The sequence below is a fragment of the Felis catus genome, chromosome D1 (assembly GCF_018350175.1).
Source record: "Felis catus isolate Fca126 chromosome D1, F.catus_Fca126_mat1.0, whole genome shotgun sequence".
NCBI lineage: Eukaryota > Metazoa > Chordata > Mammalia > Carnivora > Felidae > Felis > Felis catus.
Genome location: NC_058377.1, coordinates 104,526,531 through 104,543,245, shown reverse-complemented (window position 1 = coordinate 104,543,245; position 16,715 = coordinate 104,526,531). Strand labels below are relative to the sequence as shown.

The 16,715-nt window shown below is 39.9% G+C and overlaps 1 protein-coding gene across 7 annotated transcripts in view; it reads left to right on the top strand.

Annotated features, from left to right (window-relative positions):
* The window catches only part of LOC101100669 (membrane-spanning 4-domains subfamily A member 4A-like), a 207,363-nt gene that overhangs the window by 84,023 nt on the left and 106,625 nt on the right, over nucleotides 1-16,715 (top strand). Inside the window, exon 1 of one of the 7 annotated variants that reach the window (XM_045039364.1) lies at nucleotides 7,573-7,659. The exons of the other annotated variants lie outside the window; for them this stretch is intronic. The gene's annotated coding sequence lies outside the window, so the exon portion shown is untranslated. Of the gene's footprint in view, nucleotides 1-7,572; nucleotides 7,660-16,715 lie in introns of those variants that run through there. 7 annotated transcript variants of the gene reach the window in all.

The window sequence follows — 16,715 nt, the reverse complement described above, 5'->3', positions numbered from 1 at the left end:
GCAGTCAGAACCTCACCATGACCTTGGACAAGTCATGTGCTCTCTTTTAGTTTCAGATTCCATATATTCACATTGATCAGGCTGGGCTAGATGATCTGTGAGGACATTTTCCTTCCCAAATAAATGAGTATTAGGAACATTCATTCTAGTTCTCTGTCTTCAGGAGGTAGGGGACAAGAGCTCTCAGGCCCTCAGAATTAATCAATAATCCACCTCTTGAAGTATATAGTGGCTGTTTAGGTTGTCACTTTGTTTTTGCCACCGGATTTTATTAGCTTTATCTGTGAACAAACCCCTTCAACACTGAATGGTGTGGAACAATCACCATTTGATTTTGCTTACAATTCCATGGGTCATGTGGGTGTTCCTACTGGTCTGGTCAAGCTCAGCTCTTACCAGCCAGGGTTTCTCTGCATCTGTGGTCAATTGGTGGGGTGGCCAAAGCTAGATGATTTAGTGTGACCTCAGTCACATAGCTGGCAGTTGAGAGACTCTTGGTTCTTCTCTAACTCACAACGTTTTTTAAACTTTTGCAGAATCATGTGTGCTAATCTCTCATTGACCTAAGCAAACTGCAGAGATGGCCTATATTTAAGGATAAGAAAACAGACTCCATCTCTTCATGGGAAGATCTGTACTGTCATATGCAAGGACCTGCATGAAGGGAGGAGAAAAATTTGTATTCATTTATATACTTTCCTTTGTCATCCTCTGGTGTTTCCTTTTTTCCTCTTTCTTTCTTTCTTTCTTTCTTTCTTTCTTTCTTTCTTTCTTTTACAGTTTATTTATTTATTTTGAGAGGGGGGGAGAACATGAACAGGGGAGGGGGAGAGAGAGGGAGAGAGAGAGAGAGAGAGAGAGAGAGAGAGAGAGAGAGAGAGAATCCCAAGCAGGCTCTGCACTGTCAGTGCACAGCCTGATGCAGGGCTCTCTAACTCACAAACTGTGAGATCATGACCTGAGCTGAAATCAAGAGTCAGATGCTTAACTGACTGAGCCACCCAGGTGCCCCTGGTGTTTCCTAATAAGATCAGGTCTCCCTAAATTGAAAATCCTGATGTGACAGCCTCTAGCCTCTTTCCAGTTAGAACATACTAAAGTACCAATCCCCTTATAGTTTTTTCTGAATTTACTTTCTTGCATTCAGTTTCTCAGAACATGGAATCCTAATGGTGATCTTCCTTTATGACAATCCTTTGATATTGGGTTAGTGTTCTCTCAGTTAAGCAAACTCTATTCCAGTATACTTTGTAATATACCATTTCATCCCCATTACTCATGTTGTAGCTTTCCTATAAACCTTTTTCAGTCTCTCTTTCTCTTTCTCTCTCTCTCTCTCTCTCTCTCTCTCTCTCTCTCTCTCAGCATGATGACTGGGACAATGTTGTAATAGTCATAAAATGGTAGAAAGATAACCTGAAGTTTTGATTATGCTTTAATTCATGCAAGCGAATTCTGGAGATGCAGTTCTGGAAGTCTCAATCCTTGGAACATAAAAACCTAGAATTAATTCCCAGGCCTTTTATTAACTAGGTATGAGGCCTTGGCTAAGTGATATATTAACTTACATATCCATATTAAGTTACCTATTTATTAAAATATTGCATCTTTTATCTGAAAATGAGAATAAAAATTGTTACTTTGTAGGGCTTTTGTGAGTGAATTATAAAATATCTGGCAGGTAGTGGATGCTAAACAAATTATAATTACAAAAATAGTAGCAGTTAGCATTATTTTTATTATTACTGCTGTTTTAATCATGGTGGCTAAATGCTTTGTTTTACTTGGTGTTTGCAGTATTTCCAAAGTTTATTTTGGCTGGCTCTTTATCAGATAAGTGTTCAACGGATTTTTGTGAGCTTAGCTATAGGAGCTTTAGAAATGTCAGAAGTTATTTTACCTCATTTCTACATTTCAGGGTGGCCATGGAATGCTGTAGCCCTCCTGATAATAAAGCATCTAGGCCCTTCGATACATGAATGAGATAAATTTGTGCACTGCTTTTCTTTCTTCCTATATCTTTCCCTTTCTTTTCGTTTTCCAAAATGCTAAAGCCTACAATTTCCATGAAAAATGCTCTCGTTCTAAAGTGGCTTATGGAATAATGTATAATACCCCTGTATTCCTCAGTGTTCCCAAATCAAGCTTCATTTGAAGCCTCTTACTGCTGGCTTCTCCAGGAAAGTTGCAATGATCCAAGCGACCAACCTTCTCTGATTCACAGTTACTGGGGTCAAGTCTCTTCTTCCCTCAGCTTCCCTAATTCCCATGCTGGAAAGTTGCATGAAAGGCCCTCTGTGCTTTCTCTTATCCCTCTCTTCCTGTAGCTGAAGCTCAACTTTGCCTTTAAATTTCTTGTCTTTCTCTCTGGTGCAAAATCTTCCCCTTTTTGAAGATGCATATTCATACTCTAGGCAGTGGCAGCTAACTATTGAGACCAGATGTCACCTGCTTAGGTGTTTGCAGGTCCTTTGGTTTTCTCTTGCTCTTGCAATTACAGAGATCTTATCCCATGAATGACTGATGAAACCCAGTGCCCCTCCCAGGTATATCTCGGAAGGGGTCATTGGATATGAGGGAAGGGGATTATTTTAACCAGGGACTAAGGGGCAGACAAAATCATTTCCCAGAACATCATATAAGTAAAAACATACAATATATCAGAAACTAAAAATAAAGCCTTTAATCAGAAAGTAAGAAGGATACTGAAATGTAGGGTTTCTTTCCTTTTACTTTATTTTATTTTTTATTTATTTTAGAGAGAGAGTGCAAGCAGGAAAGAGTGGCAGAGGGAGGGAGGGAGGAAGGGGGAGAGAGAGAGAGAGAGCATGAGAGAGAGTGTGAGAGTGTCCCAAGCAGGCTTCACACTCAGCATGGATCCGGATGCGGGGCTCCATCCCAAGACCCTGGGATCATGACCTGAGCCTAAAACAAGAGTCAGACGGTCAACAACTGAGCCACCCAGGTGCCCCTGAAATGTAGGGTTTCTGAAACCAGTGATACAGTAAGTATATCTAACAGAGAAGCTTACAGATGGCGAATACTGTCTGTGTGTTCCAACCTTTCAAAGATAAACTTTTCTCATTATTTCCCTCTATCATGTGAGCAGACAACGAAAAATTACTAGAAATAAGAGGAAATGTGAAATACAGAAACTGAAAGAAAAAAAGGTCAGAGACTATGTAAGAGAAGAAAACTTGACAAAAAAAATCCATTAATATACTCAGAAATGTAGGAAGAAATATTGCATCCATGAAATGGGAAGAGACACTACACAATGGAAATAGAGAACAAATAGATCTCTTGAAAATGAAAATGAGGGGCGCCTGGGTGGCGCAGTCGGTTAAGCGTCCGACTTCAGCCAGGTCACGATCTCGCGGTCCGTGAGTTCGAGCCCCGCGTCGGGCTCTGGGCTGATGGCTCGGAGCCTGGAGCCTGTTTCCGATTCTGTGTCTCCCTCTCTCTCTGCCCCTCCCCCGTTCATGCTCTGTCTCTCTCTGTCCCAAAAATAAAATAAAAATGTTGAAAAAAAAATTTAAAAAAAGAAAATGAAAATGAAGGACGCCTGGGTGTATTAGTCGGTTAAGCGACCGATTCTCCGTTTTGGCTCAGGTCATGACCTTACGGGTTCACGGGATTGAGCCCCGTGTTGGGCTCTGCACTGACAATGTGGAGCCTTCTTGGGATTCTCTCTCACCCTCTTTCTCTGCTCCTCCTCTGCTAGCATGTGCTTTCTCATGCGCTCTCTTTCTCTCTCTCTCTCTTTCTCTCAAAAAAAAAAAAAATAATAATAATAAACCTTAAAAAAGAAAAAAAAAGAAAGAAAACAAAATTGATAGCCAAAAAGAAAATATCAGTAAAAGTATTGGGATGTAGTAGAGAAAATTAACCAGAATGTAGGGAAACAAAGAGCAAGGTAATATAAAAGAGAGAAAATACAATAGTAATAATAACAATAAACTGGCTAATTCAGGACATTCAATAGCAGTTACAGAAAGAGAAAAGAGAAAAAACAGAGGAGAAAATCATTTAAAATTTTGCAATTAAATTCTCAGAAGAATTGATGAAAATAGACCCACATGAATAAATTTCAGTATAGTTGGTACAAACAAAAACATCCTTTAAGATTCCAAGAGGGGAAAAAATTGAGTCACACCTAAAGGACTAGAAACCAGAATGGCTTTGGACTTTTCAAACAGCAATAGTAGAATTGAGAAGACAGTGAAGCCTTAAACATTCAGAAGAAAAAGCTGTTCTAATCTATAATTTATAGCCAAGACAACCCATCAAACTTTTGAAGATATCTAGATTAAAACATTTTCAGACATACACATTTTCCAAATGTTACTTTCCATGTGCTTTTCTTCACAGGGCCACTGGAGACATGGAAGGGTATTTGAACTCATCAGCCATTAAGGAAAATGTAAATTAAAGCCACAATAATATATCACTACAAACTCATTAGAACAGTTAAAATAGAAAAGTGATAATGCCAAATGCTAGTGTGGATGCGGAGAAGTTGGATCTCTCATACGTTGCTGCTGGGAATGTAAAAATTGTAAAGTCACTTTGGAAAATAGTTTGGCAGGTTTTGTAACTCAGAAATTGCACTCTTGGACATTTATCCCAGAGAAATGAAACTTCACGTTAACACAAAAACCTGTACGGGAATGATTCTAACAGCTTTCTTCATAATGGAAAAGTACAGGAAGCAACCAAATGTCCTTTAGTCGGTGAATGCTTAAAATCTGGTGGGAGCATACAATGAATGGAATGCTATAAAAAGCATAGACTACTGATACACACAGCAACATGAATGGACCTCAAAAGAATTATGCTTAATGCAAAAAAAAGCTCTCAAGAGCTTGAATATTGTATAATTTTATTTAGGTAACATTTTTGAAATAGCAAAGCAATGGGAAGGAAAAATAGTGGTTGCCAGGAGACAGAGGTAGGGTTGGTGGTGAGGTGATAATACAAGGAGGAATCAAAAAGGAGTTGTTTTGTGGGTATGAAACAGTTCTGTATCTTGACTGTTGTGATGGTTACGGAAATATATACGTAGGATAAAATCGTATGGAGCTAGACACAGCTAAACACATGCACACACACACAAATGGATGACAAAAGATGTCAGAAACTGAATAATTTTAATTAACTGTAAATGTACCAGTGTCAATTTCCTGGTTTTGATATCGTGTTACAGATATATAAGATATAACCAATGGGGGAAGGTAGGTGAAGGGATACATCAGATACTTATCTTTGCAGCTTCAAAGAATTTTGAATGAGCCTAAAAATACTTCAAAATGTAAAGTTAAAAAAACTTCACAGACTTTGAAAAGTAAAAAAATATATATTATTGAGGTATGTACCAAAATAAAGTATATTTGGGTGTTAATTTTTATTTTTATGTTAGAAAATGATCCAGAAAACAGTTCTTAGGAACATTAAAATCAATGAGCTTCCATATCTTGGCTGTTGTAAATAATGCTGCGATATGCGTGTGAGTGCATATATCTTTTCAAATTAGTGTTCTTGTTTTCTTTGGCTAAATAACCAGTAGTGGGATTACTAGAGCATATGGTATTTCCATTTTGATTTTTTTGAGGGACCTCCATACTCTTCCATAGTGGCCGTATCAGTTTACATTCCTACCAGCAGGACACAAGGATTCCTTTTTCTCCACATCCTTGCCAACACTTGTTATTTCTTGTCTTTTTTATTTTAGCCATTCTGACTTGTGTAAGATGATACCTCACTGTGTATTTGATTTGCATTTCCCTGGTGATTAGAGACGTTGAGCATCTTCTCCTGCGTCTGTTGGTCATCTGTATGTTTTCTTTGGGAAAATGTCTCTTCAGGTCTTCTGCCCATTTTTATTTATTTATTTATTTTTTAATTTTTTTTTTCAACTTTTTTTTTTATTTATTTTTGGGACAGAGAGAGAGCATGAACGGGGGAGGTCTGCCCATTTTTAAAAATCAGATTGTTTGGGCTTTTTGGTGTTGACTTCTATAAATTCTTTACATATTTCAGATATTAACCCTGTGTCAGATATATCATTTGCAAATATCTTCTCCCCTTCAGCCAGTTGCCTTTCTATTCTGTTGATGGTTTCCTTTGCTGTGCAAAAGCTTTTCAGTTTGAGGTAGTCCCAGTAGTTTTTGCTTTATTTTGTTTTGTTTCCATTTCCCTTGCCTTAGGTGATGTATCTAGAAAAATGTTTCTGTGACCAATGTCAGTGAAATTACTACCTGTGTTCTCTTCCAGGATTTTTATGGTTTTAGGTCTCAACTTAGGCATTTAGTCTGTTTTGGGTTTATTTTGTGTATGGTGTCAGAAAGTGGTTGACTTCATTCTTTTGTATAGTGTCCAGTTTTCCCAACATCATTTGTTGAAGAGACTGTCTTTTCCCCTTTGTATATTCTCACCTCTTTTGTCAAAGATCAATTGGCCATGTAAGTGTGGGTTTATTTCTGGGTTCTGTATTCTGTTCTATTGATCTATGTGTCTGTTTTTTTTAATATGAAATTTATTGTCAAATTGGTTTCCATACAACACCCAGTGCTCATCCCAACAGGTGCCCTCCTCAATGCCCATCACCCACTCCCCCCCTCCCTCCCACCCCCCGTCAACCCTCAGTTTGTTCTCAGTTTTTAAGAGTCTCTTATGTGTCTGTTTTTGTGCCAGTACCATACTGTCTGATTGCTACAGCTGTGTAGTGTATCTTGAAATTTAGGATTGTGATACCTCCAAGCTTTGTTCATCTTTCTCATGATTGCTTTGTCTACTCACGGTCTCTTACGGTTCCATACAAATTTTAGTATTATTTGTTCTACTTCTACGAAAGGTGCTGTTGGTATTTTGATAGGGATTACATTGAGCATAGATATGGAAGTGACCTAAGGATCCATAGATAAATGGGTAAAGAAGATATGGTGTATGTGTACACACACACACACACAGACACACACATTATGAAGCCATAAAAAGTGAGATGAGATCTTTCCATTTGCAACAACATGGATGGACCTAGAAGGTCTCATTATGCCAAGTGAAACAAGAGTGAGAAAGACAAATACCATACGATTTCACTCATATATGGAATCTAAAATACAAAAGAAATGTGTGAACAAATACAAAGCAGAATCAGACCCATAAATACAGAGAACAAACTGATGGTTGCCAAAAGGAAGAGGGAGAGGGGGATGGGAGATGAGTGAAAGGGAGTGAGAGATACAGGCTTCCAGTTATGGCATGAGTAAGTCATGGGAATAGAAGGCACAGCATAAGGAACACAGTCAGTGATGCTGTAATGGTGTTGTGTGGTGACAGATGTTAGCTGTACTTGTGGGGAGCACAGTGTAACATACAGAGAAGTTGAATCACTATGTTGTATGCCTGAAAGTAATGTAACATGGTGTATCAACTATACTCAAATAAAAAAAAAATTTAAATCAATAAATGTGTTCTACCCATATGTGGCAAAAGGATGCAGAAGTCTACTGTACTTTCTTTTGTTTTCATTTTGTTTTATTTTTCATAACAAGGGAGGATAAGCGAGAAATCAGTGAAATTTAAAAAAAGGTTGTGGAAAAAATCCAGGGACAATGGAAAAGAGATTTGGGGATGACAGCTGTGTACCAGCAATAGAAGGTGAGTAGGCTTCTCCAGAAGTTTCTCCAGGAGAAACTCCTTCAAAATGAAAAAATGGATATGATTTGTGGTATGAATCAATGTGTTAAGAAATTTAGAAAGCTGGAGAGTTCGAAGTTAAAAGGAAAGAAAAAAGAAAAAGCAAGCAAGCAGGTAAAGAAAAACACCATTCCAGAGGAAAAAACACTGCAAGAGAAAGAATAGTTTATTAAGTGGCTCAGTTCTGGTGGCATATGTAAAGAGATTAGAAAACACATGTCTCTCTGCCTAAACTATGAGTTTATAGAGAGAATGGAGGATGGGGAACATTTATTTGTGTCATCATGTTGGGGGTTGGAAAGAGGAAGGGGAGTTAAATTCTGATCTCCCACAATGAGGAGATCACTTTCTTCACATAAAGGCATTCATATAAAATGATATTTGTCTGGTGTGTGGCTGAATTAGAGGTGTTTAGAGTTCCACGTGGAGCTACTTGTTACTCAAGATAATGTCGTATGACTAGTTATCTTTTTTTTAAAATTTTTTTTCAATGTTTTTATTTATTTTTGGGACAGAGAAAGACAGAGCATGAACGGGGGAGGGGCAGAGAGAGAGGGAGACACAGAATCGGAAACAGGCTCCAGGCTCCGAGCCATCAGCCCAGAGCCTGACGCGGGGCTCGAACTCACGGACCGCAAGATCATGACCTGGCTGAAGTCGGACGCTTAACCGACTGCGCCACCCAGGCGCCCCGACTAGTTATCTTTAAAATCATGTGAATATAGAACTGTGGTTATTGGAACCCTAGAAAATGGCTGCTTTGGTTGTGTGTGTGACAAGTCAAGTTCATGTAGCAAAAGGAAAAATAATGCATCAAGATATATTGAATCATCTTTCTTCTTTCTTTATTGTGCATCAGGGATGTGATCAGAAGAATTATGGCACCCAAGAAAGTTCCATGCCCTAATTCCCAGGACTGTGAATGTGACAGGATATCACACCCAAAAATAGGTTACCTTGAATGGCAAAAGGAATTTTACTGTGTTTACTTTTAAGTAGGGAGATCATCCTAGATTATCTGAGTGGGTCCCATGTAATCCTGGGACCCCTTAGAACTAGAAGCAGGAGAAGTTTGAGAAGGATTTGACAAGTCATGGTTGTGTTGAAGATGGAGAGGGCCACATGAGAAGAAATGGAAGTGGCTTCTAGGAGCAGAGAGAAGCCCCCAGGTGGCATTCAGCCAGGAAGCAGGGTCCTCTGACCTCAGATGTGAGGAGCTGTGTTCTTCCAATAAGAAGTCTTCCAACTTGGAAGAGGACTGCACTCCCCAGGACCACAAACCTGGCCAGTACTCGAATTTTAGCCAAGTGACGCTCTGAGCAAATAATCTAACCAGGCTGTTTAGGACTTCTGACACACAGAAACAGAGATAATAAGCTTGTGCTGTTTTAAGAAGCTGCAGGTCTGTTAATGTGTCACACATCAATAGCTAATACAAGGGGGAAAAGGTAAGGCTGTTAACCATTTTGAACAAGCTTTTTTGTCTTAGCCGTTCTATTACTCTGAGGAGGCTAACCTCTCTGACAAATAATTCCATGCTTTCCTTGGTCTAGTACTATAAAAGTTTTCTTTTTTAGGTCACAAGCCAACTGAATGTTCAGCAATGGATTTAATGTATGCAGTTATTTATGAACTGGGTCAGTTCTCCATACATCTTAGCATCTTCTGGGTCCTGGATTCTCTGCATCTGGCCAGTACAGGAGGGAAGAGAGATTATGAGAAAAATACAGGGGATTTGAGGAGCCAAGCCTAGGAGTGGTGAGCATTGCCTCACCGACATTCCACTGGTGGTTACTTTCTCACCCACTCAGATCCCTCTCACCTGCCGTCATCCGTAAGTGGGAAATTTAATCTAGCAAGTGAAAGTGTACTTGTGAACAATCAGCTCATTTTTCCCCCAGGGTCTTGGGAACTGTAGGTATAAGGTAGTATTTGAAAATCAACTCTTCGGGGCGCCTGAGTGGCTCAGTCGGTTAAGCGTCCGACTTCAGCTCAGGTCACGATCTCGTGGTCTGTGAGTTTGAGCCCCGCGCTCTGGGCTGATGGCTCAGAGCGTGGAGCCTGCTTCTGATTCTGTGTCTCTCTCTCTCTCTGCCCCTCCCCCGTTCATGCTCTGTCTCTCTCTGTCTCAAAAATAAATAAACGTTAAAAAAAAAAAAAAAGAAAATCAACTCTTCCCCTGTCAAGTGCCATCTCCCTCTCCCATCCCCCAGCCAAAATTCCAAAGGGAACCAGGGCCCGTCACCAAACTTGCTTGTACCGTGCAAACACCCAACACTGTGCTTCTGTGGATCCATCCCTCCCATGGGCCTGCCTCCCTCCCAGTGCTGCAGGGCCCCTACCACAGGGGACCTCTGATGGCAAAGTGAGCTAACCCTGCCCCTCCTGCCCCTGTGCACCTTGTGGGTCCACCCCAGCTAATACGCCCTTGGCCAGATCCCATGGAAGCAGCACCACAAGCCTGGCATTGTGCAAGTAGCCCAGACAGGGGCCACACCACACCACAGTGAGTCCTGCCCCTGGGAGAGGGGAAGATAAGGTACACACCAGTCTGACTGCGGCCTCGCCCACCAACATAAGTTACTCTGGACAGCACAGGGGAAGTACCCTGCAGTTTGGAGCTACCACAGGGACTACCCAAAATGACGAAACGGAAGAATTCTCCTCAAAAGAAACTCCAAGAAGTAGAGACAGCTAACGAATTGATCAAAACCGATTTAAGCAATATAACGAAACAAGAATTTAGAATAATAGCCATAAAATTTATTGCTGGGCTTCAAAAAGCATAGAGGACAGCAGAGAATCTATTGCTACAGAGATCAAGTGACTAAGAAATAGTCATGAGGAACTAAAAAATGCTATGTGCAGAATAATGGTGCAGAATGAGGTGCAGAATAAAATGAGGTGCAGAATAAAATGGAGGCGGCCATAGCATGGATTTTAGAGGCAGAGGAGAGAATAGGTGAATTAGAAGATAAAATTATGGAAAAGGGGGAAGCTGAGAAAAAGAGAGATAAAAAAATCCAGGAGTATGAGGGGAGAATTAGAGAAGTAAGTGATGCAATCAAACAGAACAATATCCGTATCACAGGAATTCCAGAAGAAGAAGAGAGAGAGAAAGGAGCTAAAGGTGTACTTGAACAAATCATAGCTGAGAACTTCCCTGATCTGGGGAAGGAAAAAGGCATTGACATCCAAGAGGCACAGAGAACTCCCTTCAGACATAACTTGAACCGATCTTCTGCATGACATATCAAAGTGAAACTGGCAAAATACAAGGATAAAGAGAAAATTCTCAAAGCAGCTAGGGATAAACAGGCTCTAACTTGTAAAGGTAGACCCATAAGACTAGTGGCAGACCTATCTACTGAAACTTGGCAGGCCAGAAAGGAATGGCAGGAAATCTTCAGAAAAAAATATGCAGCCAAGAATCCTTTATCCAGCAAGTCTGTCATTCAGAATAGAAGGAGAGATAAACCTTTTCCAAACAAACAAAAACTGAAGGAATTCATCACCACTAAACCAGCCCTACAAAAGATCCTAAGGGGGATTCTGTGAGTGAAATGTTGCAAGGACCACAAAGTAGCAGAGACATCACTACAAGCATGAAACCTACAGACATCACAATGACTAAACCCATATCTTTCAATAACACTGAATGTAAATGGACTAAATGCTCCAACCAAAAGACATAGAGTGTCAGAATGGATAAAAAAAAAACAAGACCCATCTAATTGCTGTCTACAAGAGACTCATTTTAGAACTGAGGACACCTTCAGATTGAAAGTGAGGGGATGGAGAACTATCTATCATGCTACTGGAAGTCAAAAGAAAGCTGGTGTATCCATACTGACACCAGACAAACTAGACTTTAAATTAAAGGCTGTAACAAGAGATGAAGAAGGGCATTATATAATAATTACAGGGTCTATCCATCATGACAGCTAACAATTATAAATGTCTCTGCACCGAATATGGGAGCCCCAAAATATATAAAACAATCACAAACATAAGCAACCGTATTAATAAGAATGTGGTAATTGCAGGGGACTTTAATACCCCACTTACAACAATGGATAGATCATCTAGACACAGTATCAATAAAGAAACAAGGGCCCTGAATGATACATTGGATCAGATGGACTTGACAGATATATTTAGAACTCTGCATCCCAAAGCAACAGAATATACTTTCCTCTTGAGTGCACATGGAACATTCTCCAAGATAGATCACATACTGGGTCACAAAACAGCCCTTCATAAGTATACAAGAATTGAGATCATATCATGCATACTTTCGGACCACAATGCAATGAAGCTTGAAATCAACCACAGGAAAAAGTCTGGAAAACCTCCAAAAGCATGGAGGTTAAAGAACACCCTACTAAAGAATGAATGGGTCAATGAGGCAATTAGAGAAGAAATTAAAAAATATATGGAAACAAACGAAAATGAAAATACAACAATCCAAATGCTTTGGGATGCAGCGAAGGCAGTCCTGAGAGAAAATACATTGCAATCCAGGTCTATCTCCAGAAACAAGAAAAATCCCAAATATAAAATCTAACAGCACACCTAAAGGAAATAGAAGCAGAACAGCAAAGACACCCCAAATCCAGCAGAAGAAGAGAAATAATAAAGATCAGAGCAGAAATAAACAACATAGAATCTAAAAAAACTGTAGAGCAGATCAATGAAACCAAGAGTTGGTTTTTTGAAAAAATAAAATTGATAAATCTCTAGCCAGGCTTCTCAAAAAGAAAAGGGAGATGACCCAAATAGATAAAATCATGAATGAAATTGGAATTATTACAACAAATCCCTCAGAAATGCAAGCAATTATCAGAGAATACTATGAAAAATTATATGCCAGAAAACTGGACAACCTGGAAGAAATGGACAAATTCCTAAGCACCCACACACTTCCAGAACTCAAACAGGAAGAAATAGAAAACTTGAACAGACCCATAACCAGCGAAGAAATTGAATCAGTTATCAAAAATCTCCCAACCAGTAAGAGCCCAGGACGAGATGGCTTCCCTGCGGAATTCTACCAGACATTTAAAGCAGAGATAAAACTTATCCTTCTCAAGCTTTTCCAAAAAATAGAAAGGGAAGGAAAACTTCCAGACTCATTCTCTGAAGCCAGCATTACTTTGATTCCCAAACCAGACAGTGACCCAACAAAAAAAAAGAGAACTACAGGCCAATATCCCTGATGAATATGGATGCAAAATTCCCAACAAGATACTAGCAAATCGAATTCAACAGGATATAAAAAGAATTATTCACCATGATCAAGTGGAATTCATTCCTGGGCTGCAGGGCTGGTTCAACATTCATTCACAAATCAATCAATGTGATACATCGAATTAATAAAAGAAAAGATAAGAACCCTATGATCCTGTCAATCGATGCAGAAAAAGCATTTGACAAAATTCAGCATCCTTTCTTAATAAAAACCCTTAAGAAAGTCAGGATAGAAGGAACATACTTAAACGTCATAAAAGCCATTTATGAAGAGCCCACAGCTAATACCATCCTCAATGGGGAAAAACTGAGAGCTTTCCCCCTGAGATCAGGAACACGACAGGGATGTCCACTGTCACCACTGTTGTTTAACATAGTGTTGGAAGTGCTAGCATCAGCAATCAGACAACAAAAGGAAATAAGGAAATCAAAGGCATCAAAATTGGCAAAGATGAACTTTCACTTTTTGCAGATGACATGATATTCTACATGGAAAACCCGATAGACTCCACCAAAAGTATGCTAGAACTGATACATGAATTCAGCAAAGTCGCAGGATACAAAATTAATGTACGGAAGTCAGTTGCATTCTTATACACTAATAATGAAGCAACAGAAAGACAAATAAAGAAACTGATACCATTCACAATTGCACCAAGAAGCATAAAATACCTAGGAATAAACCTAACCAAAGATGTAAAAGATCTGTATGTTGAAAACTATAGAAAGCTTATGAAGAAAATTGAAAAAGATACAAAGAAATGGAAAAACATTCCGTGCTCATGGATTGGAAGAATAAGTATTGTTACAGTGTCAATACTATCCAAAGCAATCTACACATTCAATGTAATCCCAATCAAAATTGCACCAGCATTCTTCTCAAAGCTAGAACAAACAATCCTAAAATCTGTATGGAACCACAAAAGACCCCGAATAGCCAAAGTAATTTTGAAAAACACCAAAGCAGGAGGCATCACAATCCCAGACTTTAGCCTTTACTACAAAGCTGTAATCATCAAGACAGCATGGTATTGGCACAAAAACAGACACATAGACCAATGGAATAGAATAGAAACCCTAGAACTAGATGCACAAAAGTATGGCCAACTAATCTTTGACAAAGCAAGAAAGAATATCCAATGGAAAAAAGACGGTTTCTTTAACAAATGGTGCTGGGAGAACTGGACAGCAACATGCAGAAGAATAAAACTAGACCGCTTTCTTACACCATTCACAAAAATAAACTCAAAATGGATGAAGGACCTGAATGTGAGACAGGAACCATCAAAAACCCTAGAGGAGAAAGCAGGAAAAAACCTCTCTGACCTCAGCCGCAGCAATTTCTTACTTGACACATCTCCAAAGACAAGGGAATTAAAAGCAAAAATGAACTATTGGGACCTCATGAAGATAAAAAGCTTCTGCACAACAAAGGAAACAATCAACAAAACTAAAATGCAACCAACGGAATGGGAAAAGATATTCGCAAATGACATATCGGACAAAGGGCTAGTATCCAAAATCTATAAAGAACTCACCAAACTCCACACCCGAAAAACAAATAATCCAGTGAAGAAGTGGGCAGAAGACATGAATAGACACTTCTCTAAAGAAGACATCCAGATGGCCAACAGGCACATGAAAAGATGATCGTCACTCCTCATCAGGGAAATACAAATCAAAACCACACTCAGATATCACCTCACTCCAGTCAGAGTGGCTAAAATGAACAAATCAGGAGACTATAGATGCTAGCGAGGATGTGGAGAAACGGAAACCCTCTTGCACCATTAGTGGGAATACAAACTGGTGCAGCCATTCTGGAAAACAGTGTGGAGGTTCCTCAAAATATTAAGGATAGATCTACCCTATGACCCAGGAATAGCACTGCTAGGAATTTACCCTAGGGATACAGGAGTACTGATGCATAGGGGCACTTGTACCCCAATGTTTATAGCAGCACTTTCAACAATAGCCAAATTATGGAAAGGGCCTAAGTGTCCATCAGCTGGTGAATGGATAAAGAAATTGTGGTTTATATACACCATGGAATACTACTTGGCAATGGAATACTACTTGGCAATGGGAAAGAATGAAATATGGCCTTTTGTAGCAACATGGATGGAACTGGAGAGTGTTATGCTAAGTGAAATAAGTCATACAGAGAAAGACAGATACCATATGTTTTCACTCTTACGTGGATCCTGAGAAACTTAACAGAAAACCATGGGGGAGGGGAAGGGGAAAAAAAGTTAGAGAGGGAGAGAACCAAACCATAAGAGACTCTTAAAAACTGAGAATAAACTGAGGGTTGGTGGGGGGTGGGAGGGAGGGGGGTGGGTGATGGGTATTGAGGAGGGCACCTGTTGGGATGAGCACTGGGTGTTGTATGGAAACCAATTTGACAATAAATTTCGTATTAAAAAAAAGAAAATCAACTCTTCCAATTTTATGAAAACCTAACCTAGGTTAGGTTCAGTAAGGTTTAGGTTTAGTAAGACAGTTAAAAAAAAACAACAATTAGATTTCCTTTAAGTAAATCATCAGTGCTCTGGCTCCCTATGGCCTTTTCACCTGGTCTTATAAACAGCTCCTTCACACATTTACATTCCTTTATTGGCTCCTAAACACATTTGATTTTGTCAGCTCTAGACTCAAACTCATTGATGGGACAGTACAAGGTACCTCAAAAAGGGGAGCTGAGGGAGAGATTGCCTTTGAAAAGCAGAGAAAAGTGGAATTCTTGCAGATTGGAAAGTTGCTGTGGGCCCCAGGGGGCTTTAGGGGCCTCTGACTTGCTCCCTAGAATCATTCTCAGTGGGACGGAAAAACCTCTCAGAAGATGGTTTTTATCTTTCTTACATTTTTACATTGTTAAGTCCAGACCCTAGACACTGTATTTTTGCAATTTTGGAAAAAGATCCTGTATTCCAAGTGTGGTACAGAAGCATCAAATTCACAGGACACTTAGGGTCTAATATGAACCAAAGCAATGAGTTTCTCGGTGGTAAGTGGTGTGGACTAGCCACAGAAATCACCTCTCCAAGGACTTGTACTATTTTAAGACCCCAAGACCTTATGGTACATGGTGCATCAATGTGTGTGTGTGAATTTGTTGGATGGTATGGAGAAAAATGGGCAGAACTGACTGCATGGGTTGGATTCTTAAAGAATATGATGAAGAATTACAAATATTTCAGTCCACACCCAAGTTTGTGGACTGAAACACATCACATAAGCACCATGTAAACATGTGCTAATCTAGCTGAAGCCAAAGGGAGATTTATTAGTATTACTCAGTGTCAGTTGAATACAATCCTACCCTTCCACAGCCTCTCTTTCTCTTCCCTTTGTCTGTCCACAGAAGGGGATCACTCCCCTCTGTGCCTACGCTGCCCGTTTTATCTCCCCCAGTTCACAATCATGCACCTGTGGCCCACCAGGTTGTCCCTGTGGGCCCCTGGAGACGTCTCTGTCACTCTGCAGCCCAGACTCTTGGAATTACAAATCCTCTGGCTGTGTTTGAGGGATGAGTTCAGGTCCCCCTACTTCTCTGCCATGTTGGATTCTTCTCCAGAGCCAGTTGAATACAAAGTGGCAACCATTTAGGAACTGGAGGCCAACTCAGGTAGGGACCTGACCAAGGTTGAACCAACTTGGGAAGCTCAGGAGGCTAATCCTTACTACAGAGGGAGGCAAAGGCAACAAGGAGCAGATTACCAGTGTCTCTGGCTCTATGCCTCATTATTCTACTGCATATAACTTCA